Raw genomic sequence first — 27,273 nt, 5'->3', positions numbered from 1 at the left:
TATAGAAGCTCCAACTCATGGGGCATATTTATCAAATGTAAATAAGGAGCCTGCCACGGTTCTCCAGAGGGAATTTTCACAGCTCTCTCTTCATTGTTGTTGGATTTTAACAATATATTTATCAAAGGTTGAAAACGGAGTACATTCTATGATGAATGTGTCCCTAAAAACAGTTCCCTTCAGGTGAATGGTAGTGAACTGTATTTTCACACCATGAGAAATATCTCCCAAAGCATGCTTTACAATCTATTAAAGGTAAAGAAAAATTAAGGAAAGGAATGACAGCTATATTTTCCCCTTTAAATGAGGTCAGTGGAAAATGGTTTAGAGAAAGAAGCTGCTGTAACTCAGCAGAGAGAGATGCTGAAATAGTCAACTGAAAATGTAATTTATAAGGCCAAACTAAAAAACCATGCATTTCTAGCACGGACTCCGAAACTATTTAAAACACCAACCGGATCTCTTTTCGGTGTACGTACCTGTCAGTTCAACTTTATAGAGCTCATTTTTCAAAGTCTAAAAAGCACTGGGCTTTCACAAGGTCATTTGTGTGAGGAGAACCAAATCATGAAGTGCTTGTTACTGCCAGCCATCTTACAGGCAGTTTGCACTGCAAAAGTCATTCCATACAGGTTTCAACTGGTTACTTACTGCATGCAACCTCCTTAAACCCTATATCTTCCTTAAACCTTCCTTGGGACTAATAAATCTGGCCTTTTAAAATATTTTTTTTTATCTCATATAAGGAAAAAAAAAATAAAATATATATATATATGTATATATAAATCTTAAATATATATATATATATATATATACACACACAAAGAAAAACAGAAAAACTACTGCAGTCTTGCTGTGCTCTTCATCTTAGCAAATTACAATCCAAGTTCTGCAACCTAAACAAAATTCAGCTTCTGTCATTCCTCATCTGTCCAATCCTGGTCAATCCTCATCATCATTGCCCCACCCCAACACATTTTCACACACTTGGACCTGCTCTGACAAACAAATGCTCAACTGCCGGAAGTGCCATTGTCACAAACCATTGACATCATCAAGTGGTGGGGGTAGCAAAAAAAAAAAAAAACTGAAAGAATAAAGGTGTAAAATCTACTGTTTTTGAAACCTGCACCCATATCTGCATCTGCAAGTCCTACACGCAACCTGTAAAAGATGGGTTTCACCTGTGTTCATTATTAGGAGCAGTCACTAAGTTGCAGTGTTTGTTGATACAGCCTTTTATTTACTGACAGGATTATAGAAGTCTTAGTTATGATCCTCAAATAGAACAAAACCACCACTCCAATCTCTTCAATAAATCAGCATTTCAGGGTCAATTAAACCCTTTCTCAGGACTGATCCAGGCATCGAGTTATAAAGCCCTGTGCTGTTAAATACCATTTCTTGCTGACATCCAACAGTTTTTCAAGTCAGTGGTGCAAGATGTCAGCTATACTTTCCCAGTGTTTAAGTGCTAAACATGCAGCAGAGAATGATCTAGACAGCAGCATCTGATTTTATATTATCTATTCAGACCTACGGACATAAATAGAATTATAATTTTTCTGAATGATCCCTTCCTATAGCACCTGATTGGCTTCAGTGCTAATCACAGATGCAACAAGGATTGTAAGCACTTAAAATAACACATTAGTTACACTATTCTGTGTTATTTATTCATTAGCATGCACAGGAAGATGGCAGTGCCAATGTCACATTCCCTTTGATACTCATGAAAGAAAATAAACTGATGTCAAGATGTAGAGTGAATGGATTCTTAGCTTATTTGTTCTAGAAAAATACATATTAAGATACAATAGCTCACAAATGGATATATGAGATTGCATTACAACTACAAAACAGCAATAGTCTTAAACATTTGGAAAATTTCAGAATGTGCACTTAAAATTCATCTAGCTCTAAGTTGTGGGTAAAAACCATTTATCTGAGAAACAGGATGATGGTAACCAAAATAACTGTGTTTACACTAAGAAAACAAAGAGTTTAGTTGGTGGCTATATGGGTTAGCAGGGTGATTTAGGGTATGTATGGGGCTAAGACCTCCTGGCTTATTCAAATATGGGAGAGTAAAAAAAATACTGCCAAATGAGAGATACAGTTCTTCCCATGCTCTTCACATGCTATAATCCCAGGCTGGAACAGCCAGCACGTAAAACAAACTCTTGGGTCCATTTTTGCAAAAGGTCCTCAAGCTGCAACATCATCTTCCCCAACAGTAAAAGGGGAGCAAAGAAGCCCCCCCCCCATAAATGTGTAGTTTTGTACAAGTACACAGGCTTCTTCAATGACTGCTACTTAGTTCAATATTTTTTCAGCTGGGTAGGGGGCCTGGAAGACCTGTGCACTTGTGCAAATTAGTCAGAGAAGCTTGACTAGTGCTAGTGTGCACTTCCATCTAGGTGTCCAATATACAGAAAGTGTGAGGAGAGGTTCACACTTTTTGGCCATTGGTTCACAACAGCATGTCAGAATGTGTGTGCACCCAACTTTGTGCTTGAGCATGCTATCACTAGCAATTTATTACATAATGTTTTTCAACCTTGTTGCTCTCCGGCCATCTTTAGTCTAGGCCTGATGAACCTTTGCTGTAGCCAAGACCTGGATTAAAGGATCTGTTCTCAGTATTTTATTTCATTAGTTTCACCATCCGTTAGAGATACTAGTTGGCTTCTCCCTATGTTTCATTCAAAAAGATAGATCTAACAGAATAACCTAGCTAAATGAATCAAGCAGTGGGTTTTTCCCATCTTGCCAGTTAATTACCAGTTAAAGGTGAGATGTATTAACTGATTTCTACAGCAAACATATACAAATATAGGATATGACCAAAACTCATTAGTCTAATAAAAAAATGGCGCATAACCCCATTTCCATTTTTGCATACCATATAATATATAATGGCTTTATATTTCTTTGCAGCTTTGATGTGTGGTATTTTTAAAGCAGAAAGCATGTTGATAAATGTGTTGCTAATGAAAATGTATTCACTCAGGACTGATCTATTTGGCTTTACAGATAACTAGCCAATGTTATTCTTGCTTAATTTGAAAAAAGGAAAAATACAGCACGACAGATGAGGAGATTAAAAAGATGGGAACACGGATGCTACTGGTTTGTTTAACTGTATGGAAATGCGCTGCAAGATTTATGGCCTTCTTGTACAAAAGACGATATCCATTTCATCTGCTTATTTTAGTGAGACTGACAAGAACATCGATGTACTGTAAGGACTCCTTAAAGTGAAACTGGAGAGGAAAGTGTGACCTTATCTGTCTTGACATACTTCAGCACAAGTGATCTTTTATTGGACTTGACCTTTAAAAATCATGCACCTCATCTTAAAATCTCCACGAAAACGGTAGCAAAGGAAGATGTAAGTTGTGGGTCTGCAATCACCATGAAACAACTCAATTCCTTGTTCGGTAATTCCATTCTTCAAGCCATATTACAGGCACCTCGATGTGGGTGTGCTACTCTGAATAAGTGCACTAAGGAAACCAAAGTAAGTAGAGAGGGATTAAGAACTCATTTTAATCCGTGATGTGTATTTGTTCTGTCTTATTCGGGTGAGCAGTTTCTACACTGTGTAAACACGAACCTGGGATTGTAGAAGCTGAGGCAGTGCCAGCACAATTTGTAGCAAGGAATACAGGGAAAAAAGTGAAGAGATGGTTCTAAGATGAATTAAAATCTATACATTAAGTCTGAGAAAGGGACTGCTTTCTGAAAATTCAAATGGGGAAATCCTGAAAGATTCCCAAAAATTTGAATGCTACCGCATTTATTAAATTAGAAGAAAATAGAGAAATACAATCCTTTGCCATTTTGTTATACCAACAACCTTCTGTAACGCCAATACTGAATTTCTCAATTCTCCTTCTTTCACCTCTTTTTCTGCCCTCATTTGTCTTCAAGCTAGGGCCTCCATTTTCATTTCATGCATGTCACTTCCCCCTTCAACTGGAATGAAATGCGTCTGCTGCACAATAAAAATGTCCTGCACTCAATCAAACATCAAGACAAACCCAATCTGTATTGAAGCAAGCAGGGAGCATTCCAAGAGATTACGTCACTATGGAAGTTAGATGCAATGTTTCCGTTTCCGTCATGTGACCTGAGCATCATCTCTAAACAAGGAATTCTTATGACAGTAATGTGCATGTGCAACATTTGGGAAAATTAATCTGTGCATGCGTTTTCCCTGAGACTATTATTTTATAATAGAACAGGGACATAGGTATTGGCATCCTAATGTTCAAAAACAGAATTAAAGTCCCTTGGGAGGTGGAAAGTGGTGTAAAATTTATTTTCATGCCTGTCAGTATTCAACAAGCAGATTCATTTATCAAAGCAGATGAATGTCAGTTCTTTAGAATGGGCTTGACTACTATAAGCAAACTCCATCCTCTACTCTGGGGTGTTAGAGCTCAGCAGTGCCAAGCTCTACCACCATATGAATTGATAATCCCTGAAAATTTAAATAAATGCAATGCAAGTTAATGGGGATTATGGATTCAGAAATGCTTGTTTTGTTTTTACATTGTTCCAGTGTGGAAAAGAGCTTGAAAAATACAACAGATATTTTGTTCCTGATCTATAATAACATAGAATGCTAATTGGTTAAACATGCATGGTGCGGCCTTGTTTCAGCAAAACATGATTTTCCAAGGTTTTATCATATTATTGTTTCCTTTGAGGGGGTTTCCTCTGAATGCTCCGAATTCCTTCAAAATTTCACCCGAATTGGCTCCTGAAGAGACAGCAGTGAATTTCAGATGCACTCGTAGTATTGTGGCGGTGCAACTGATGTATGGCCACTTTAGGCCCTCTGTGTACTAAAAATGACAGGACCTACTTTGAATATCAGTCTGGACCAATAGCTTTGGTGCAGTAACTGATATAAATAATAAATAAATAAATTAATGCATAATATACACTATATAAATAAAGGGAAAAGGGAACAAAATGATTGGCAATCATGAATAACACATAGGAAAAGTGCTCACCAACAGTGCCAGAATCAAATATATTTTTTCTTCTTTTAACAGAGAGCTTGTGACACATAGACAAATAAACCCAGTACAAATGAATGAAGATGAATATTGATTCAGGAGTCTTAAACTTAAACAATCATCCAATTTGACTTCTACTTTGTCTGTGTCACCACAGTAGGCTGCTGCTTACTTATTTATGGTCCATTTGTGGAATACAGATGGAGCCAGAGTCATACAACAATTTGTCAAGGGCTGCTAACTGTGGCAACTGTGTTAGTTTCTCTTAGAAACAACAGTAACAATTGGTATCATACAACAGTGGAAAAAGAGACAAATGTAAATAGTAAATAACATTCAAGTTTGGAGATTACATTTACAGATGTATCCAATAGTGATGTGCAGGTTGACTGCAGCCCGTGGGACTTGGGGGTTTACCCTTAGGCCAGGTGGGTCAGGGTTGAAACTTGGTTGACCATTGTATTTTTGGGTTGGGTGCAGGTCAGACTGGAGTACACTCATCCTCTGCTCCCAAAGTTTCCCTGTCTTGGAACCTAAGCTGCGCACAGAAGTAGCGTACAGGATGGAAAAACGCAGGTATGGGTTGGGTTTGGCTTTTTGAACAACCCTAGTTTTGGATTTTTCTGCAGTCAAGTTGTCTAAACTCGAATTTTCAAGAGCTAGCATTAAAAAAATAGCAAAAAAAATTAAATGAGAATAATTCAGCAACTAAAGCAAGGCGAGCGTCTATAGAAGTCACTGAGAAATGTATATTTAACTTTAAAGCTAAGTTGTTTTATAGAGGGGGATTTGTAAAAACTTAATGGAACAATGCAGTTTTCAAATATAAAAATCTGCCTCCCTGTGTAGGAGCTGCAGTGTTCTGCAAAGTTTCTTCCATATTCAACTGCAATAAAATTTGTTTAGTTGAAGTCCTTTTTCTTAACATTTGGTCCCAACAAATAATTAAAATAGTAAAGCACTCTGAGAGCCACAGTGCAACATCTGGGCACCCAAGATTAACAGGGAGTTAGAGAAAACTCCATTATCTATAGAACATATAATTTCGGTGTGTTTGCAATCAGGATAATACACATGCAGGCAAACTGTGTATAACCTGAAGAAACCATGCCAACTTCTATCATCTGTTATCCCTGCCCTTCATGTAGTAAAATATATTTTAAAAAGACTTATGTGACCTTGTGTCTGGACAGCTGAGACGGGGTTCTCTAACCCTGTGAATAATGGCACGTTAGAGCATGTGTACAATAGATTTTTGCTGGGATTATTAGATTTGTGATGCTTGCAGAGCCCTAGAGTTTGAGAGCTTTATGACTGCAAAGAATAGCTTGTCTTTACTTCTGTTGTTAATACAATCCTTACCCTTAATCCTTGAGTGCCACAAAATAAAACATAATCCCATTATGGGTAGGTAGACAGATGTATCTGAGTTTTGTGCCATCAAGAACTGATTGCGGCTGGTCACTTTTTTATTATACCATCATCAGTATATTATACTGTATATGAATGCGTTTGTTTTTGGAAAATCAAAGTTTTCTACTACAGATGTGCAATTATTAATACTATAGTCTGTTTCATTTCTAAGCCAGTATATATATAAAGATGGGTATTTTTGGAGGTATAATGGCCTCCGCAGAAGAAGACAGATCCTTGTCTGTTGTTTAGGTACAAAGGCTTTCTAATATTGAATTAGACAAAGTATGACATTATTAAAGATCCATGTATCATAGTTCAACAAATTGTTAAATTTTTAATAATAATTTTTTTTTTTTTTTTTTTTTAAAGATCCATGCCTCAGGGAATTCTGAAAAACATTGTCCTGTGCAGGGAATTGACTGTGGCTTATACATCTATGACAGAACGTCTAGGAGAAGATAACACAACACACAATATTACATGCTATTATTTATAGAGCAGTAAGAGGAAGCAAATATTGCAAAACATTCCAGAGGTCTGAGAGCATGAACTTCTTGAGACCAGCTGGATAGAATTTAATGCACAATTACAATAATAGCTTTCCCTAGTTGAGAAAGGAAGATGGACTCTGGGAAAGCTATTGATCCAAGCTGTTTCTCAAATTCTTTTACAGAATTTCAAAGATTTTGTTTGCATTTGGGACAAAAATAAAAACATAGCTTCCTCTGAGAAATCTAAGAGCACCCAGGATAATGACATTTAATGACTCTCTATAAATCCTCACTTTTATATATTCTCGAGTTTGACCTTCCAACTTACACATCTGCACGCTTAACAAATGTTCTCTTTTCATGCTGCCTCTCACCACCAAGGTCATATTATTAGCCTATCAAAAAGAAAACACGGTTGGAAGTAAGGCATCAATAGAATTTCTGCACCTGTTCTATTTTTACAGGGAAGCATTCTTTACTGAAGGACTACAGACTGGTTTACACATAAAACTTGACCTTCTAAAAGGAGGACTAGGTATCAGGAAAATATATCAATAACTATCAAGAAAGACTTTCACTGTTATTGTTAAAAGCTCAAACACAGTACATTTTATTAGAGTAGCTTGCCTGTTCTCTTCAGATTCTGCGACACAGGACTAAGAAAGCTACCTTTCCACCCATATGGCTGAATATCAAAGGGACAATGAATAAGACTTTGTTTGAGCACAGTGAGACTATGGCAACAATGCTGAAAGAATAAACAGAATACTCTAAGGGGAATATGTAATAAAAGTTGCAAACGGAAGAAAAAATGTGCATAAATAAGAATACACATTTGCATTACGCAAGGTACGATGCGTAATTACATTGTGAAATTAAATTGCACTTATTGCATTTTTAAGGCCTACTTAAAGTTGACCTTTTTTAAGCAAAAATAACTTTTTCAGTAAGATGTTTTATTTTATACATTAGGCACTGGTGAAAACTCTAAAATGTACAATTTTTCTTCCAATGGCACACAGGGTCGCTACATACCAGGTTCACAATAGATATATTAAATTTGCACAAAGGAAACATTGTTTCACAAAAGTTATTTTGCCTTTGGCACAAGAAAAAAATGCCTATTGACTCCATTGCATTTGCCCCCCCCCTCCCAAAAAAAAAGAAATGCCCATCAACTACAGTGCATTTGGTGCAAGAAAAAATGTGGTGGAAAAAAAATGCCTATTGGCCGTAAAATTTGCAACATGCCAACATTTTTCTTAAATTTAGCCATTTTGCGTTTTGCAGTTTTGCTTATTACTACTTAATAACATGTTTATTTAGGGATAAGACCAGCCAGACACAGCTATAAGTAATACTCTCCTTAGCAGGAACAACTCTGTAGCTTTTTCATAGCCTGTAGAGATGGCGGTGGGACTCTGCATCAGACAAAACTGCTGAGGACTCAGGGATGCCCCTCTTTCCCTCCAGAGCCCATCATCTGACTAAAGAACCACTATTATTATTACTAACATTTATTTATAAAGCGCCAACATATTCCGCAGAGCTGTACAATAAGTGGGTTACATACATTGAACATACAGAGTAACATATAAAGCAATCAGTAACCGATACAAGAGGTGAAGAGGGCCCTGCCCAAAAGAGCTTAAAATCTACACTACAACACAAGGTCAACAAACTGTCCTATCTAGTTTACTGCAAACCCTTACTGACTGCGCTTTGACATTCTCATCATGTATGGCCAGTTTTACTAGACCTGGCACAAACTTTTTAATTTTTATTACATCTGTGATCAAAGTAAATGGTTTTAGTTGCATCTGAAATCAACGTTTATCAAATATTTTCCAGAGCAATTTTCATTTATTTAATATAACACAATTATTTCAAGCACAAACATTTTTGTCCTAATCTAAAATATCATATTTCAAAATTTCATATTTCCATGTTAATCAATACTAATGCTATGAAGTGATCAATGGTTCCCTCTTTATCCCTATACCCATTGGATTATAATTATCTAAACCAAAAGTTTTTATATTTTTTTATTTCAAGACCTCTTTTGAGGCTCAAAATGTGGTTTGTAGCCCCTTTATCTTATATAAGGTTACATACATAGGAAATGCTCCTGTTTGAGTAAATAATGTCAAGAATATTAAGAATGGTAAATAGGCTTTCTCTACATCTTCCCCTTACTGGTGCTCAGTCTGGCCCCCCACCCTCTGTTCTGTCCTCTTTCATGGGACAACCTCGCAGTTTGCAAACCTTTAAAGTAAATTCATACAAAAAGTGTCTGGCAGCCCTCTGAAAATCACCAATAAGACCAGTAAGGGTCTGGTTATTAGAGTCACCATTCCTGTCTACACAAACAGCACCAGATTTGTTATTGGGGTGCCCCAAGGCCAGTCCCCATTGCTCTATATGTGAGCAAAATATCAGTGTGGCTTGGACCGCCCTAGGACTGGGCCTTTGTGGCCTCACCTCATGGCAGACACTTTTCAGATACAACACCCAACAAATCCCTGTAAAGGTGGCCATACACGGACCGATTTTTTACTTACAAACGACCGATTCCCGAACGATCCGATGCTATCGTTAAGTTATCGTATAGTTGGTGGTGTACGAACGATCGTCGGCCCACTAAACGAGCCGACATTATCGTCCCCAAAATCGATCGGCCAGGTTTAAAAATTTTGGACGTTTAACGATAAAATCTGCCAGTTGGTGTGAGTGTCAGACATTTGTCTTTCAACGATTGTTCTCTGCGCATGTCACGATTGCCAGCAGCGGAAGTCAACAACATTCGATCGTACGTAGATGTACGATCGTACGTATTTTACGATAATGATGCGACGAAATCTTTCCCGAATTATCGTTGCCCGTGGATGGCATATCGTATGGGAACTCGATCGCCATACGATCGTTTGTCGATATAATCGTTCATCGCACAACGAGCGAAATCGCCTTGTGTATGGCCACCTTTACTGCCCAATATATTAGTGGTCAGATAAGGTAACAATGCTGCTGCAACTGTGAATGAATTTTGAAATCTTTCAAATGATTTTCTGTCATTACAATCTCAGCACATTGCTTTCTTCAATTCACCGTAGCATTACATTGGTTTATTTAATTGCTTTGCTTTATTGCTGGCGCTCAGTTGAAAAGAAATAACAACTTACACCTTCAGATCCTTTGCATTCATTCACAATGTATTCCTATTAATTCCAAATTCCACCTTTGCAGTTTGGGGATGTAGCTAAATAATTGGGTACTATTTGCCATTATACTGCATTGAATAAAGAAGCAGGATACGGGTTATTCTCGGTAGAGAGACACAGTGGCTAAATATAACAATACCTCGATAATTAGCGTCCCTTTTCCTTGGTTACAGAAAGTTTATTGCTCAGAATTTTTCTTTCCTCTTACTAACCAATTTAAGAAATTATAACACCACAAATGGGTTTAATAAAACATCTAAAATAAGAATAAATAATAAAATAATTTTGTGCAATTATTTATACTTTAACTTTCTCTTGCTTAAAACATTGATTTGACTGTCTGAGAACAAGCAGAACACCGTGAGAAGCATCTTCAGGCAGCCTAAATTGACAGGAGCCATTTGTGGATGACTACTTGTCAGATTAGAAAGCAACAAAACCTACTACTAATACCAGCAGGTAAAACTCTCTAGAGCAGTGATTTCCCAACGAGTGGCTCGTGATCAACATGATGCTCCCAGTGGCCTCAAAGTAGGTGCCCATATTTACATTTCTGGCTTGGAGTTTAAAGTTTGGGAAGCACAGAGACACAGTTTTACTCCAAGCAGAGCCTCCTGCAGGCCAGCAGTCCACATGGGGCTACCAAATAGCCAATCACAGTCCTTTTTTGGAATCCCCAAATAACTTTTTACATCTGCGCGTGGCTCATAATTAAAAAAAGGTTGGAGATCCTTACTCTAGAGAGCATGTATCTCACCTTATCTTCACTAATAATACAATCTAAATCTAATTTTTAATCTGCCTTTTAAAACATGATCCTCTTTCTTTTACAGATTCACAATCAACCTTACTGCAAGAAAGTTGCAATATCAACCCAGCTTTTTGGATTGGGCAAAACCCCCAAATCCACCATAAGAGCAAATATCGAACCGAATCCTAATTGGCATACACTAATTAGGATTTGGAAGGGTTAAATATTTGTTTGTGCGCACATTGAAAAGTTTTCCACTTTCGTTTACACACGGCAACATTTAACCCTTCCAAATATGCTAATTAGGATTCGATTCGGCCATATCCAAACCCTGCAGAGAGCTGCACACTGCCAGACAGCTGCACTATCAACATGACTGCCAGAGAGCTGCACACTGCCATACAGTTGCACTATCAACATGACTGCCAGAGAGCTGCACTATCAACATGACTGCCAGAGAGCTGCACTATCAACATGACTCCCAGAGAGCTGCACTATCAACATGACTGCCAGAGAGCTGCACTATCTACATAACTGCCAGAGAGCTGCACTATCAACATGACTGCCAGAGAGCTGCACTATCTACATAACTGCCAGAGAGCTGCACTATCAACATGACTCCCAGAGAGCTGGACTATAAACTAGGGATGCATCAAATCCAGGATTTGGTTCGGGATTCGGCCAAGATTTGGCCTTTTTCAGCAGGATCAAATCCATGCTCCTGACCAAACGGAATCCGAATCCTTAAAATCTGGTGACTTATTGTTACCTAAACATGGAAGTTGAAAATTTTCCACATGCACTGCAGGCGTGGTTCTCTTTAGCCCTTCATTTTCCTAATTTACATATGCAAATTAGGATTCAGATTGAGTCTAATCTTTCCCAAAAGACTTGGTGTTCAGGCGAATCCAAAAATTGACACTAATTAGAATTAGTGATTGACACTAAGTAGAATTTTCACAAAGGTGTATTAAAAGCAAAAAAGGAATATTTAGCTTTTTATTGTAGATTCTTGCACATGCCTCTCAGTGTCTGCCTCTGGAACAGATTTCACCAACCAAGCACCCAGGTTCTCCAGTCCTTGCAGACCAAATCCATTAATCCCAAACATTTACTGTTATTAACAAGAAGCCAAAAGGGAGCAGTTGAGAATCTCAATAACAGGAACAACATCCTAGGTGTTCATCGTTGGTACTTACAATGAATATCATCATCCCTGCTATCGTGCACATTTTTGTTGCAGTAAACCTAGAAGGTATATTGGCCCTTTGATGGCCTAAAAATACTTTTGCTCTGCTTCAAAGCATTTAAACATACATTTAAAAATACAAAAGTAGCTTAGTGGAGAAGCCACCATGCAATATCACAAGATGAATGGAAAGGGCTACTGTAACATAGCAAACAGTATTTTTCAGACAGGAGGCAGCCTCATTACAACACATCACATCAGCAGGTGTTGCCATCCACATCTCAAAAAAAGACAATAAATCAGATGAGTTGCATTGTTTTTGAGAATAAAATGAAAAAACAGCAGCACTCCGGAAATGTTGTAGAAAAAAGTGACTTTACTCAAGTGCACACAGCTGTGTGCACTTGAGTAAAGTCACTTTTTTCTACAACATTTCCGGAGTGCTGCTGTTTTTTCATTTTATCCTGGATATTGTTTTACCCTGGCTGAGGGTTCAGCTTGCACCTGGGGCTACAACTAGCCGGTTTGTCCATTGTGTAGCACACCTTAATCAAATTGTTTTTGAGAATGTTACCCTAGACCATGATCTATTGCCTACATTTCATAATTTTTCATAAGGGAAACAAAAGAAGATCATACATCTCTGTATTCCATTAGTGGTCCCACATTAGACGAAAAGAAGTCAGCAGTGGTAACCTATTCAACTTACAGCTCACAACACAGTTAACATTTGATGATTTATTGGGCACCGCAAGTTGCTTTAAAAGAGAAAATATATTATTTTACATATTACATTTTGTAAGGTATTTCCCTTTTAAAGAAGCAAAGTTAAGTGACTGGACCTCACTTCTCTGCATACTTCCTGTCACCAAGGAGTTCCATGACCAAATAAAAGCAGGAGGCCAAAGGCCGATTGCTTTTTTACAGGTCATGGAACTCCAAGGTGACTTATAATAACTTCATATATTCTAACATTGTAAAAGCTGCTATACTCATCCACTTATCTCACATTTCCATTCCAGCTGCTCTCCTATGAAATCCCTTCACTGGCTTATCAAATCAGATCAAAAATACTAACACTCACAAACAAGACCCTAAGCAATGATGCCCATCCCTTTATCTCAACCATGAACTCAAAAATTTGGAACTCTCTGCTTTGAGGTACCAGACTCTCCCCTGTCTTCCAAACATTCCCTAAAGACACGTCTGTTTAGAAAAGCTTATTAAATGCACCCTGAGTGTTCAGACGTAGCCATGAACATGGGTTTTTCTCTTCGCAAAAAAGTTTGTGACACTGAATAAACTGCAAAATTTTGCTGAAATGGATTGGAGTCAATGGAAAGGCAAAATTACATTGCCATTAGGGCATTTCTAACTTTGAACCAGCATACATTGGCCTACATAGATAAAGAAGCTAATTTTTACAATACTACAACTGTTCTTCATTGAAATAAAATCATACCAGCTAAATACCCTTTCTCTCAGTTGCTCAGGCCAGAACTTCTCCAAATAAGGTTGACCAAAGCCCCTTTTTATCATTAGTGAATGCAGCAGTCTCTCCTGAGTGCAAATATGGAAGGCAAGGGTGGATTAATTAAAAGTTGGCGAAGCTGGCAAATTTTGCTGCAAAACTGTACAAGGCCAAAAAAAAATCAATCATCCTTTAGGCTGATGCCACACATAGGGGCACATTTACTAACCCACGAACGGGCCGAATGTGTCCGATTGCGTTTTTTTCGTAATGATCGGTAATTTTGCGTTTTTTTCGGCGTCTTTACGACTTTTCGTATTTTTTGCGATTTTTTCGGCGTCTTTACGATTTTTGCGTAAAAACGCGAGTTTTTCGGCGTCTTTACCATTTTTGCGTAAAAACACGAGTTTTTCGTAGCCATTACGAAAGTTGCGCAAAGTCGCGATTTTTTCGTAGCGTTAACACTTGCGCGCAAAGTCGCGCCTTTTTCGTAGCGTTAAAACTTAAAAGGCGCGACATTTCGCGCAAGTGTTAACGCTACGAAAAAATCGCGACTTTGCGCAACTTTCGTAATGGCTACAAAAAACTCGCGTTTTTACGCAAAAAACGTAAAGACGCCGAAAAACTCGCGTTTTTACGCAAAAATCATAAAGACGCCGAAAAAAATCGCAAAAATACGAAAAAGTCGCAAAATGTTCGTTTCCAATCGGAATTTTTCCATTTCGGATTCGAAATCGTGTCTTAGTAAATCAGCCCCATAGCGTATGGCGTAGCGGAAAAACGCTCCTACATACACTCCTACCTGTGCCTGCACCTGAATGAATGAGATACGCTCGGGCGCAGGTACATGTAGCCAAAATACACATAAAAACGCGAGACTTTGCATTCTCTTGTGTTTTTATGCGGATATGCACTGAAGCGTATCTCATTTATTCCGCTGCAGGCATATGGCGCATATTTTCAGCAAGCGTTTTTCAGCTTGCCGAAAATATTCGCCATACGCCTGGTGCGGCATCAGCCTAACTTACCATTGCCAATTGTTTTCAATACTGTTATGTTTTAACTGTTCGCCTACTCTTTAGAGTCTATGTAAGCTGTAAGCTTGTTTTTTTCTAAGACTGCCGTTTCTTATAAAATAATGTAAGGTGCTGCTTATCTTGCATTTTTATATTATATAAATAAATGATATATATATATATATATATGCATGAGTGACAACTGCCATAATGATAGGCAGTATTTTTAACAGAATATTACAATAGCAACAATACCATCTGATTAAGACGTCTGGGGTTGTCAGTATTTCTGCCTACTAAGAAATGATCATGCTTACCAAAACAGATAATAATATGAAATTCCTACTTATAAAGACGAAGTGGATTTAATTATGCACTTGGCGTGCGACACATCCATTGCCGAGAATGTGTAACATGTTGCACCATGCTGAGCCACAAACGCATCATTAAAGACTGTTCATCTGCATGTTAAATACCACATAACAACATGCTGCTCCTTTTTAATGTCTAAGAAAATATATATGGAAAATTAGCAGTACCTCTAAATAAAGTATATTTTTAAAGATTTTGGAGTTTCCTGTCTTTTGAAAAATGCATCTTTTTAATGGGTTATATCAAGAGGTAAACATTTTTCCAGTGTTGGACGTAGAGGCTCCTGGGCCCAAAACAATATGCCTTTAGCAAGTTGGCCTCTTTATTAATACCTGCTACATCTTTACCTCCTATTGTTTCAGTCTAAATTTTACCCACATTTTCAAATTATTAAAACAGTGGGATTTACTCTTTATAAAAGGTGCCCCTTGCAATACAGGTATGGCACCTATTATAAAGGAATGCTCGGGATCTGAGCTGGTTTGCTGAATAAGTGATCTTTCCATAATTTGGATCTTCATACCTTAAAGAAAAACTATACCCCCAAACAATGTAGGTCTCTATAAATACATAATGCCTAAATTGTTCATTGTAAGATTATTGTTAACAGTCTGCCTGATATGATGCACAGTTTTGAAAATAAAAATACATACACCTGGGAAAGAAAGGACACATACATTTTGGATGGGAATCTACAGGAAAAACATAGCCCACTACTTCATTGCTGTCAGCCATCTCCAAATGCAAATTGTGTTACCAACATTCCAGACAGTAAAAGGGTCGAAACTGCCTTGTAAACAGAGTAACAGTTAGGTGGTTTGAGATCCTTGCTTGGCTTGCTTCTCATGTTCAGAACATTCTGGCATTTTTGGATCCAAGTGATTTAAAAAAACTCCCCTCCTCCTCTTTAAAATGGTCTCCCATTCTCTTGGACAATAATGATGTGGAAAGTGCTATTTTTGTGGATGCTATTTGTACAGCCTATAATTTAAGATATGGTCTCCACAACTGAATATAGTATTTAAGTGACCACTTACCAGTTGCTTACAAAATGGCATTACTAGCCATCTTAGGTAGGATAATGCCACACTGTGTCTAAAGAAAATAGCATTGACAATAAAGTACAGAAAGTACAGTATAAATAGCCGTAACGAGCCAATTTATACCGTAGGGGGGATAGGTTTTTAGAGGCAGAATGCTGTGAAGTTTGGGAACAAGAAAATTATGCATGGCATTTATCACTAAACAAAAACATATTGGACAGAATGTCAAATGCAGCAGAATAAGGCAATTACAGAATCATGCAGATCTCAAGAAACAGAATATGGCAGATCTATGTCCTGTGCACAGTGACCATACAAATGAACCTCTAGGCAGATGTGGTACCAGTATGTATAGAACAAGCATGCAAGCCCTGCAAAAACTCATAGAGACACCATGAAAAAAAAATTAAAACCCCAGATTTTATACAGATCTTACACAGAAGCATCTGTGCAATTTGGTGTTTTCATGTTTGTATAACCCCTATTTGGCTGTAAAACAGTCAAAGCACGGCTAGTATAGGCTTAGAGGATGGGGTACATGCGACTCAATCCTTCAGGATGGGCCTTCGCTATATGGAAATAGCCTGGGGTGTAGTGCTACTACAACTCACTGTAGCTGTGTGCAGTGCAATATAGCAAATAATGGGCGCCAGAAGGTTCTTGCAGTTGAACAATAGAACTGGTTTATTGTGAAAGACAATCAATGTGCAGGGTAATTGCAATATACTCACATACAGATGTTATATGATAGTACTCCCTGAGGACAACAAGAGAGGATGCTCACCGGTTTATTCCACCTCTTTTGGGAGACTGGGCAGGGTAAATGCACCTGGTCAGCTTGGCACCCCTACAGAAGCAATCTGGATAAATACCTCAGTCCTCAGGTTGAATACCTTTAGCTTTAAGAGTCCTTCAGCCGACTGTGGATCAGGGTTTAGGTACTGCCTGTCTCCTATGTCTTAACCGTGGCCCTATGCTAAGGCAACAGTGCCTGTATGGAAGGGTACTTCCAGCTACTTTCCTTGGTGGGGCCAAAACTGCTCTTGCTTCCTTCCCTTTCTATCTCACTTTCCTAAAAAGTGCTCCACAAGAGTAACTATCTAACTGGTCCTCGTTCACGGGGTCCCTGTCTTCGACTTCACTAGAGTAGGTGATAACTCTAGGTAAAGTATGGCTTTACTGGGGCCCTGTTGATCCCAGGCTCAGTGGACCTTCACTTGAGACACAGAGGCAGCCAAAGAGGAAGACACACCCTCCTGCTAAACACTATATGAGAGTGCAAGAGGTGTGGTCAACCCAAATAACCAATAAGGCATAAGTGCATAACTCTAAACTGATACATGGGTCTTTGCCCAGTAACAGCATAAACTAAGGAAGGTGTAGGGTTTAAAGCCATAGGGGCATATTAACCATATGGGTCCCTACATTTTTACTATTAATCTCAAAAAAATAATTTTAGGTTTTGAACTTTTGAACACCAGAAAGGCATCTATATCAAAAATATATTACAGAGTCTTTTAAGTTTGGCAATTTCATCAACAATTGGAAGAATCCTCAGTGTACTTAACGGAGGTTTTACGTTTTCTCTGAGGGTCTGAAGGGCTTACAGGACTATAAAGGTTCAGGTTTCAGATAGTTCTGTTATATTTAACATATGGTGGGCTAAATGATCCTGTCATTAAAGGAATCTCTATGGAGGTCCTCTAAGGAAGTCTCTCATTCCATAGAGGGATCTGCTTCTAGTAATGCTTTAACATCTTTGCAATTTGAACTTTAGGAAAAATCTTCCATATGGATTTTAACATCACCCTTATGGGGTGAGGCCAATGACATAGAAGACGATGACAAGGGCAGAGTAAGTTTGTGTGGGTGTTGTATGATTTTCAGTTGGTCATTTCATTTATGGAACTGACACAAGCATTGCCACATTGAAACAAAGAAGTGCAGTTAAATAGGGAAAAAAAGAAAAACAAAGCTCATAAAAGCACACAAAATAAGTTTAAGCTCAAGGTTTCCAATTCATTATTTAGCCTGGCAAAATAATATTCTGCCAATCACTCTCCAAAACTGGCTGAAACTGTCCTTGGGAGAACGACACCCTGATACAAGTCTTAAACAAGTAATTGGTTGTTTTGTCATCAGTCAAAACAAAAGTGTTGTGTGACCATGACAGTGATGTTCTTTTTAAATTAACTCATTTTGCTGAAGCAAAAATAATGAGCTAGTGCATAAATCTGCAGTTACAGTAGATATGTGTCTTTTTTTGCTATGGATTGGTTTGATTGGGGGAAATTACTTTCTCATTAAGTTTAAATGCCACAAGAAAGTAGCTGACACTACTGTGCATGGCTCTTTTGGTGGATGAAAACCAGCCATCACACCTGAAAGGCCATAGTTAGGCAGAACTGCTATAAAGAGTAGCTGTTGCCATGTTGCTCTGCTATACTGGGGCTTAGCACTGTTGGTTATGGATCTCCTAGGGCTCATCAGGGAACTTCAACTTGGGCAACCACTTCAACAATAATTAGATGCAGATAGATGTAGACTATTGCTAGGGCTCACTAGAAGATCCTCTAGAACTGTGGCTGACCACTCCACCCATTGGTCCTTAGTAAACTGACTGTATTTACACTGAACATAGGGAATGAGAACATTTTGGAACTGTCAGTCGCACGAAACATCATCAGATCCGCCACACACCGTTCAGAGCTGAAACAGCAGATAAGGAGGTAGAAACAATAGGATTTCTACCTCCTTCTGCCGATTCAGCCCTGACGGCAGATTTTGGTCAGGAGCCTTCTATGGCACCCGATCAAAATTTTCTAACCTGGCCGATCGGCGATCAGCTTCCTGCGATATCAGTCGACTCGCCGACATGCCATACACGCACCGAATATCGTACGAAACGAGGTTTCGTACAATATTATCGGTGCATGTATGGCCAGCTTAAGCCGTGACTGTAACTACAATCACTGAACTTTTTACTGAAAAAGTCATCAATATACCCATGACTGAAGCCCCTTTTTTCCAACTGCTTTTTATTTGAGTGCAATAAGTGCAGTCCTGCTAAATGTTCTGATTTTTGTATGATCTAATAACTATAGGGTCACTATTGGTTTAATTTAAACAGCCATTTCAACTAATGCTATGATGTAACCTGAATTTCAACCATATTCAACATTTTCTGGTGACACAGTGTATTCTGCCCCTGAACAGAACTTACTCTGCAATTTGGATCATATCACAGGAACTAGGCTACTGTTTGCAAAGGTAGAAACACAATAGCTCAAGCAATTACTTAAACTGGCATGTGGTTGGCATGTCTTACGTGCCAGCACTAGAATCCTGACTGATGGAAGCCAATAGATATCCATAAACAGGATATCTGTTTTCTTCTACCATTTAAAGAGAAAGTTTCCTGCTGCTCGATGGTCATTTCTGATCACTTCATTAGTGAGAAATATTAGGACTGCAAACTAGGCATCTAGTTACCGGTCAGTCAGCAGGGGATGTTGGAAATTGTAGATGAACCATAACTGGAGAACCACAAGTTTTACAGCCATAATTTTAAGACTCACTTCTTGAACCACACTGTCACACTGTTTCATTTGCTACTGTCTATATAAACAGAACAGGATTTTTTATTATGGTGAACAGTGAAACAGGGCCAATAAAAATGCTCATATAAACAAGGCCAGACAGTTATTTGTGCAAGTGGCCAGAACTTTGCAGAAAAATAATAGCCTGTACATTTAAATCTTTCTCTACTTGTTCCACCAAGGTAAGTGTTTATGGAGAATGCTAGAAAGGTCACTTTATGTTCCAAATAATGTATCTGTGTTGATTTCTTTTATAGACAACCCACAGCTCATTTAACTTGAAACACACTCTTACTTTTAACTAACATTTGTACTAGTTACAAGTTGCATGCTAATGCATTGAGAATTGCGGCACATGTTTAGGCACATATTGTTATGTCTATATGACACTGTTCTGAACTAAAGGACACATTTGGCGCACTGCCGTAGCTAGAATTTGGAAGGCCCCCCTGCAGACAAACATGCCCCCAAATACCATGCCATTTTACAAAATTACACTCTGTTCTATGTTTGGAATGGCAGCAACAGAAGCACAAAGTGCACCAGAAGACAAACACGGTGCCCCTAACAATCTGATGACATATCGCGGCCCTAAGCACACACTGTGGCAACTGCATTTCCTGCCAGTATGATTACTGCAGAAATGGCCAATGAGCAATCCATTATCCCAGAGTTGCCCTTAAGATCATTTCAGAAATGTCCCATGAGCACTCCATTAACCCCAGAATTGCCAGTAAGATCACTGAAAAAATGCCAATTAGCGCTCCATTAACTCATAATTTGTCAGTCTGAAAACTGCACCAGAATCCAATCCAATGCTATCCATGTGAATAGCATGCAACCTGGCAGCATAAAAAACTAAAAAAATCTATGACTTTAAATCTATGACTTGTACCCCAAGAACAGTTGCCACAACACTGGGCCTAGAGAACAGACAGACAAAAATTCTGAACCTGACAGCCCCTTGGAGGCCAATAGCCTCCCTTGATTTGCCTTAGTGATCGAAATTCACTACTGAGGATGAAGGTAGGATCAGTGGCATTACACAGACACCAGCAGACCCAGCAGCTGCATTTTGTACCGTCCTTTAATCCCATGATAAATACCATGTAATTGGTTGGTTTACATACCTACAATCTGTGGCACAGCAAATACATTGGCAAAAAGTACACATTCTAGGGTTGGAACTTGGAAAGTATAGTAAAGACGTAGCCAGTTGTATAGATCATATTGATACAGTGTCAAAGAAAAAGCTACAGAAATAAAAGAAGGGGGTGGAATAATAGTACCATGGCCAATGTTACTGCCAAATTTAAATTTAAAGCACCAGTAACAACCAAAATATGAAAGGATTTTGTAAACATAATACAATGTATAATGTACAATGTATATATATAGTATATATATATTTTTTTTACCCTGTGATGGTAAAAATGATAAGAACTTCAGAAGTTCTACTAGATTTTTTATAAATAAGGGCTGCCATTCACTCTTTAATAGGACTGTAGAACCCATGTTTCCATAGCAGATAACAGACAAGCTACTCAAAAATCAATGGTTTAATTTAAAAGTTAGGTCTAGGGTTAACAGGATATACGGTAAGACAGAGACAGCTCTTGAGAGGAAAGCCTGGTAACAGCTATCTAAAAACTGACTAAAACTGCTAATAACCACTAAAAACAGAAAAACAAATGTAAATTGCAAATGTGCTCAGGGGATCACATGAATCGTAAATGATCACAAGTTTACATGAATTAATTATATGGATTTAGAATCAATTTAAAATGTTACTGGCCCTTTGACCACTGAACATTCTGAATTACTTGTTTTATTCCCATACCATAACTCCCAGCAAACCCTGCTATCCTTCAGCGGCTGGAGGCACTGGGAGTTGTAGTTCATATATCCATAGGACAACATCTCTATGCTATACTGTTTTACTTCTGAGCAATTTTCAAGGGGATTGTTCACCTTCCAAACACCTTTTTTTCAGTTCAGTTAGTATCAGACAGAACACAGAAATAAAGAAGGTATTCAATTGCTTTTAATTTCTTATTTTTGATCATTTTTCAAGTATTGGACTTTAAAGTTTCATTTTTTTCACCTCATGTCCCTCTGGAGGTCACAGACTCTGTAACTGTTCTAATTTGCTACATAACTGATACATTTCTTCTGTTTGGCCCTGCTGAGCATAAAACATGAGTTTCATTAGGCAACTGTTATAGTTGATACAGTAGTTGCTAATATTCCACAGAGGCTGCTTAGAAATGTATTGGGTAATCTCTGATTTTGCCCAGTTTTGTGCAAGAAATGACAAATGACCATAGATATTTTCTAATTAAAACAACAGACATAATGTTCAGAGCAGGCTCTATGTACTGAACTAATGTTGAAAAAGCTAGTCATATAGGGACTGACATTGGCTGATGATTTGTTGTCTTCAGAAAGAATCAGCATCTTAATGGATTATGTACAGATGCCTCACCACTTCCTAGATGGGGCAGTCCTCTTATGTTGGGTATACATAGGCCCCTACTGGGCCCATAAGTACTCTGCACATGGGTGGTTAAATCAAGCAAAGTTCCAATCATTTGGAGAGGTCAGTAGCCATACAGCAGTTGACCAGTCAGAGCTAAATGCAGACTGCCTCCTATGGATTACTTCTATATAGTTCAGCACTGCAGTTTTGTAAATTTCCCCTAGTCTAGACTCCTAGGCTCAGTCCAGTAAAACAGTATTTCCATGAGCTCACTTTCAAGTCACAGTAGTAATGAGGCAAGCAAAGAAAACAGTAAACTAGGCTTATTTAGCTGATGGTACCAAACATTTACTGACTCTATTGCAATCCTTGCCTTTTCAAACTGTGCCCCCCCCCCCAGGGAAACATGGAATAGGGTGGATAAAATATGTGCTACAAATGGAACACTTGTAAACCCATCCTCAACAAGTATAGTTATTGGAACATCTGTTTAGTGTAATATATACACTGTAGACTCAGGTATCACACTGGGAACCAGACAGATTTGCAGTGCGCTGCAGCAGCAAACTGGTTAATTACAAAGTGCTGAAATAATGACTGTGCACTTCAGCTCCGGTCTGCTCTCAAAGTGCTGACAGAAAAATAAGCCATTAAACACATTTGCCACAAGACGACAGGCCTGGACACTGTGGGACACACCTCAGAGCAGCCCCAGCCCCCTCCCATCCCCAGTGAGGTAACCTCACACTTCCAAGCAGCCCCTTCAGTTGCCTTATTTAGGGAAGAGCATGGCACAGAGGCTATATTTGAAAGCCTATGTAAACAAGAAGATGGGATATGGCAGCTGTCTGACATGAATCATGCATTGATTGAGACACCTAGGATTCCCTCTGTCAAATCCCCTTAATTCCTGCCAGCTCTTCAAGGCACTCATAGGGCTGGATATAGAGCAGGGCAGAAAGGGACATTTCCTGAGGCTGTTCAACTCACAAGGGGCCCCTAATCCAGAAAAAACTAATTTAAATGGTAATTACATATCATTTACATTAACTCTAGAAACTGTTCAGGCTTCAAGCTTCCAAAAGTTGCTGAATTATCACTCCCAGAATTCTTTCATGCACGTTCCACAATATCTTGGGAGGTATGTTTCCCTTTAAGCTGGAGGACCCAGCCTTCTTGCATTGCCTAGGGCTCCTAGTCATGTTACAAAGTGCTTGCATGTAGAAGGAATATAGCCTATGAAACCTTAATATTGTAATAACCTTACAGACCAACCCGCATGTTAGCCAGACTGTGCAAATGCTAAGGGGCTAAATTGTCCATGAGGGCAATGTGGGTCAAGAGACATCCCAGTGGCTGCCAGCTGGATCCCATGCTGCATTACTTTATTTTATGCGCCACCTGAGATGTGACAAGGCTCTTTAACCAACACAAGGCAAATGTGTGCTTGGGCAGTTGACAGTGGCAACCATTGAAATTTTTACTTTCATTGTTCTACCTGCAGCTGACTGAAGCTAATTACAGGTTGCGAAATGTGCCCAGTGTTAGTAAATGAATAGGGTTTGCCCCCCAATCAGTGTCACAGTTACGGGCAGGTCAGTATTACAAAATTACCTGTAATTGCTGCTAAATTTGTAATTCACCTTCCATTCCTATGAACCTTTCTGTTATCGAAAACAGACCCATTCCTTTAAGTACTTAAGACTGTCTTCCACCACATATAGCTCTCACTCCACCCATTCCCTGCACCATGGATCACTGCGCAACCCCAAAAACGTTACCTCCCAAACCTTCACCATTGCACACCGGTAAGATTATCCCCAAAAAAGAGGCAACCCTATAAATAAAACCACCTAACTACTATGTAAACATTTCAAGACAGATTTTATGTTAAGATTGTCCCCTATAATACAATGTATATGGAATCCAGTAGTAAATAGGTGAAGTATATGCTCAGTATTAGTTCTTCTTCTGAGCTAATTTACTAACATAAGTGCAGTTGCCCATAGCAACCAATCAATTTTGCTTTCATTTTCTAACTTGTATTAGTCTCATCAAAGCCAATTGCTGATTTGGTTGCCACTAGTAACTGCAATGGTGCATTATAGTACCTATGATAGAAATCAGCCCTGCTGCTTTTCTGTTATGTTCTGGATTTCATCATACTAGTTTCAGAAAATATTTACTTGGTGCAATATAAGGCCCAAAGAAGCTAGTTTAGGAAAGCGTCCATTGCTCTGATTTCTTGGGCCTAAATACATAACTCATTCTGCCAATGACTGGGAAGTACTATTTTTGAAATGGTTTTGAAAGGGTTTCCATTCTAAACCTCTGGCCACTGATCAATTCCCTCCAAAATTAAGAGAAAATAAACCCTATTCTTCATCAGGTTCCCACATTATCCATGATATATTTCTGTACACTTCTTTCAGCTGTGTATATGTGAGACATGCGCTCGGCTGCCTGCATCTTGTGCATTCCCACGGCTTTGCCATTTGCAGCCATTCTCACACTGAAGGTAAATGAAAAAATATATATATATACGCAGTTATATACAGGTATACTATTTGCAGACCTAGGCACAACACTGACAACATGATAAATTCATTCATATTCATATGTATCATATGAGTTCTGAGTAACACACTTACTGCAGATGTGTTTGGGTTAACACTTTCCAGCACTCCAGCAAAAACTGGAATAAGTATTTAACTTTAGAAATACCAAACAACAATCAATCGGTTCTTGATTCCGTTTAACAAGCTACAAAAAAAGCCCTTCTATACCCCTGAGTCCATCACTTTACATGTGCATATAGGTCCCCTAACAACAACATCAGGCATAACACCACCTCTATGCTGCAAAGCTTACTGCTCTTTCACTCCATACACTGTGCAATGGAAATGACCCCAGCAGCTCAAAGTAACCAGGAGCCAGATTTAGGATAGAGTAGAGATATTTGCCAGAGAGACCCTTAGAATCACAGGGTTCCCATGGGAGAAAAACATAGATACAACTATAACTGACATTTAATACTGTGTAACTACTGCAGCCTCCAGTTGTTGAACTGTAACTCCTCAAGAATTGACAAACATGGGGGTTATGGGTGTTGTAGTACAGCTGAAAGTGCTGCAGGTTGGATATCCCTGATGTATGTAACCCAAATGGGGGGGCGCCTTCCTGCATTGTCTGGGTCCCTTTTACCCCATAACCCTGGCCTTTGGGGCATATGTCATAGTATGGCATCCCACTAACAGTTAATAGTGTTATCAGTGAGGAGAGAAACCAGTTCCTCTCCAACAGCTGCCAATGGCTTTAGGCTTATACTTTGCTCATGATGACAAAGTTAATGCGTAACTGATGTTGCAGAATAGAAGACCCAGTACTTACAGGGTGCCTGCCTACCCCTCTATTTAGCACCCACATTTAAACCACCCAATGAGGTACTGCAGCCCACCTGTACCCACCAAGGGTGACGCTTATGAAATCAGAAACCCTACTAATGATAGGGGGAAGCCCACATTAACCCTCGGTGTACAGGAAAGGTTCTCCTAATACACAGCAAAACGTGTTCTTCCCGCAGGGAATAGGTTTAACCGATTACTATAAGCCCCCCGTTCGCCCCGGTGTGCCAGGGGCCCCGTTATAGCGCAGGGCAAGAGCCATGAGAGCGAGTGCCGGGAGGATGTAGCGGGCAGCAGGGCTGCAGCAGTCACACAGCCCGGAGAGACAGGGCAGCCCCACTGCCTGCAGCAGCTCGGCAACAGGGATCCACTTACCCCTCGGGCAATTCCCTGTGTTGGCAGATCCTCTATTCGGTGCTGTTCCCCAATCCAGATCGTCAGGATTGTTGCGCTGAGCCCATTGCATGTCCTGGTTAATCAGTGGCTGTGTAGGGGGAGGGATCCTGTGCATGTCACTCCAAATTGCCTTACTTGCTAAAAATTCTCCTTCTCTCCCTTGCAGCTGTCAGGGAAGCGGGGAAGTGCAGGCACCGAGCTGCTCATTGCACATCGCATGCAGGCGGCCGCCTCAGCCTCTCATTCTGTGCTGGCAGCTAAGTCTGTGCACATCATGGGCCAAGTCTGTAGCGTTGCACTGATCTATGTGTGTGTGTGTGTGTGTGTGTGAGTGTGGGGAGCACAGAGCAGCCATGTTCTGCAGCTTCCACTGGGGGAGCATCGAGCAACGTTCCATATTATGTGGGGAGGGAGTGTGAGGAAAGTACCACTGGAACTTTTACATTTCCAATTATTAGTGGCTGCTCCCCACCATTAAACCGTATCACCAGTATTTGTGAGGCATGTGGGGTTTGGGTGGGAAGAATACTCACAGGAGCAGGGACTGTGTGGTATTAATATTTTATTTCTAATTGTCACTGCAGTTATTACAGAAAGCACTGCAAAACAGCATGAATACTCCCCCCCTCACATTCAGCTTTGTTACTCCTGTACCCCAGGGTCTGACTGCCCATGGCCATGGAGGAAGCCTGCTGGGGCTCACATCTGGAAGAATGTGCCCCCACACACTCCCTGGCAATGCCAGTGCCCTGACCCCGCAGCGCCATGCCATTACTAGAAGTAACTGGGCCCACAGCAAAATAAAAAGACATTTTTTACAAGCATTTAGTGAAAATGCATGTTTATAAATAGGGGTCCTATTGGGCCCCCAGCAGTGGCAGGCTTTGTGGTTAGACGCCTATCACAACATGTCACTCAGCCACACTACTAACAAGGGGATGTAAAAAAGGCCATTATCACAAAAAGGTGTTAATGTAAATGGTTTTGAACAAAAAAAGCTGTGGTTATTTAGCATCTACATGTTGCCTATATAAGGCATACATTTATCAATAAGGATATAGAGGCAATAGCATCCCAATAAATGGCTAGCTCCTAATCAGGTTACCATAAAGAGGTCCACCATATCCAACAAAAGAGCTTGTTCAGGAGACGGTATTATTTTTCCCTTCTTAGTAAACAATATACATGTGTTGGCACAGATACATAAACTGGGCCCCTCTGTAACCTTTTTGTCAGGGTCAGGTTTGACCCTTTTTGTGTCTGTGATGGCAGTGTTATTCTCGCCATAAATGTGTGCCTGGCAGAGTTGTTGTTCTGTGTTTGCTAAACAGTGAAGGAGTTAAACACCTCGCTTCTTATGCTTGCCAGTCAAGCAACCATGTCATGTTCCTATTA

General features: G+C 39.4%; 1 protein-coding gene across 6 annotated transcripts in view; it reads right to left on the bottom strand.

Moving 5' to 3' along the window:
* slc8a3 (solute carrier family 8 (sodium/calcium exchanger), member 3) overlaps window positions 1-26,219 on the bottom strand; it is a 144,342-nt gene extending 118,123 nt beyond the window's left edge. For 4 of the 6 annotated variants that reach the window (XM_004917257.4, XM_004917258.4, XM_004917260.4 and 1 more), the window contains exon 1: window positions 25,858-26,219. The gene's annotated coding sequence lies outside the window, so the exon portion shown is untranslated. The remainder of the gene's footprint in view (window positions 1-25,857) is intronic. The other 2 variants (XM_002936886.5, XM_004917261.4) reach the window with 1 other exon arrangement.
* Between the last annotated feature and the right edge of the window lie 1,054 nt (window positions 26,220-27,273).

This window comes from Xenopus tropicalis, chromosome 8 (assembly GCF_000004195.4).
Source record: "Xenopus tropicalis strain Nigerian chromosome 8, UCB_Xtro_10.0, whole genome shotgun sequence".
In the NCBI taxonomy this organism is placed as follows: domain Eukaryota; kingdom Metazoa; phylum Chordata; class Amphibia; order Anura; family Pipidae; genus Xenopus; species Xenopus tropicalis.
This window is presented reverse-complemented; position numbering and strand designations above follow the sequence as displayed.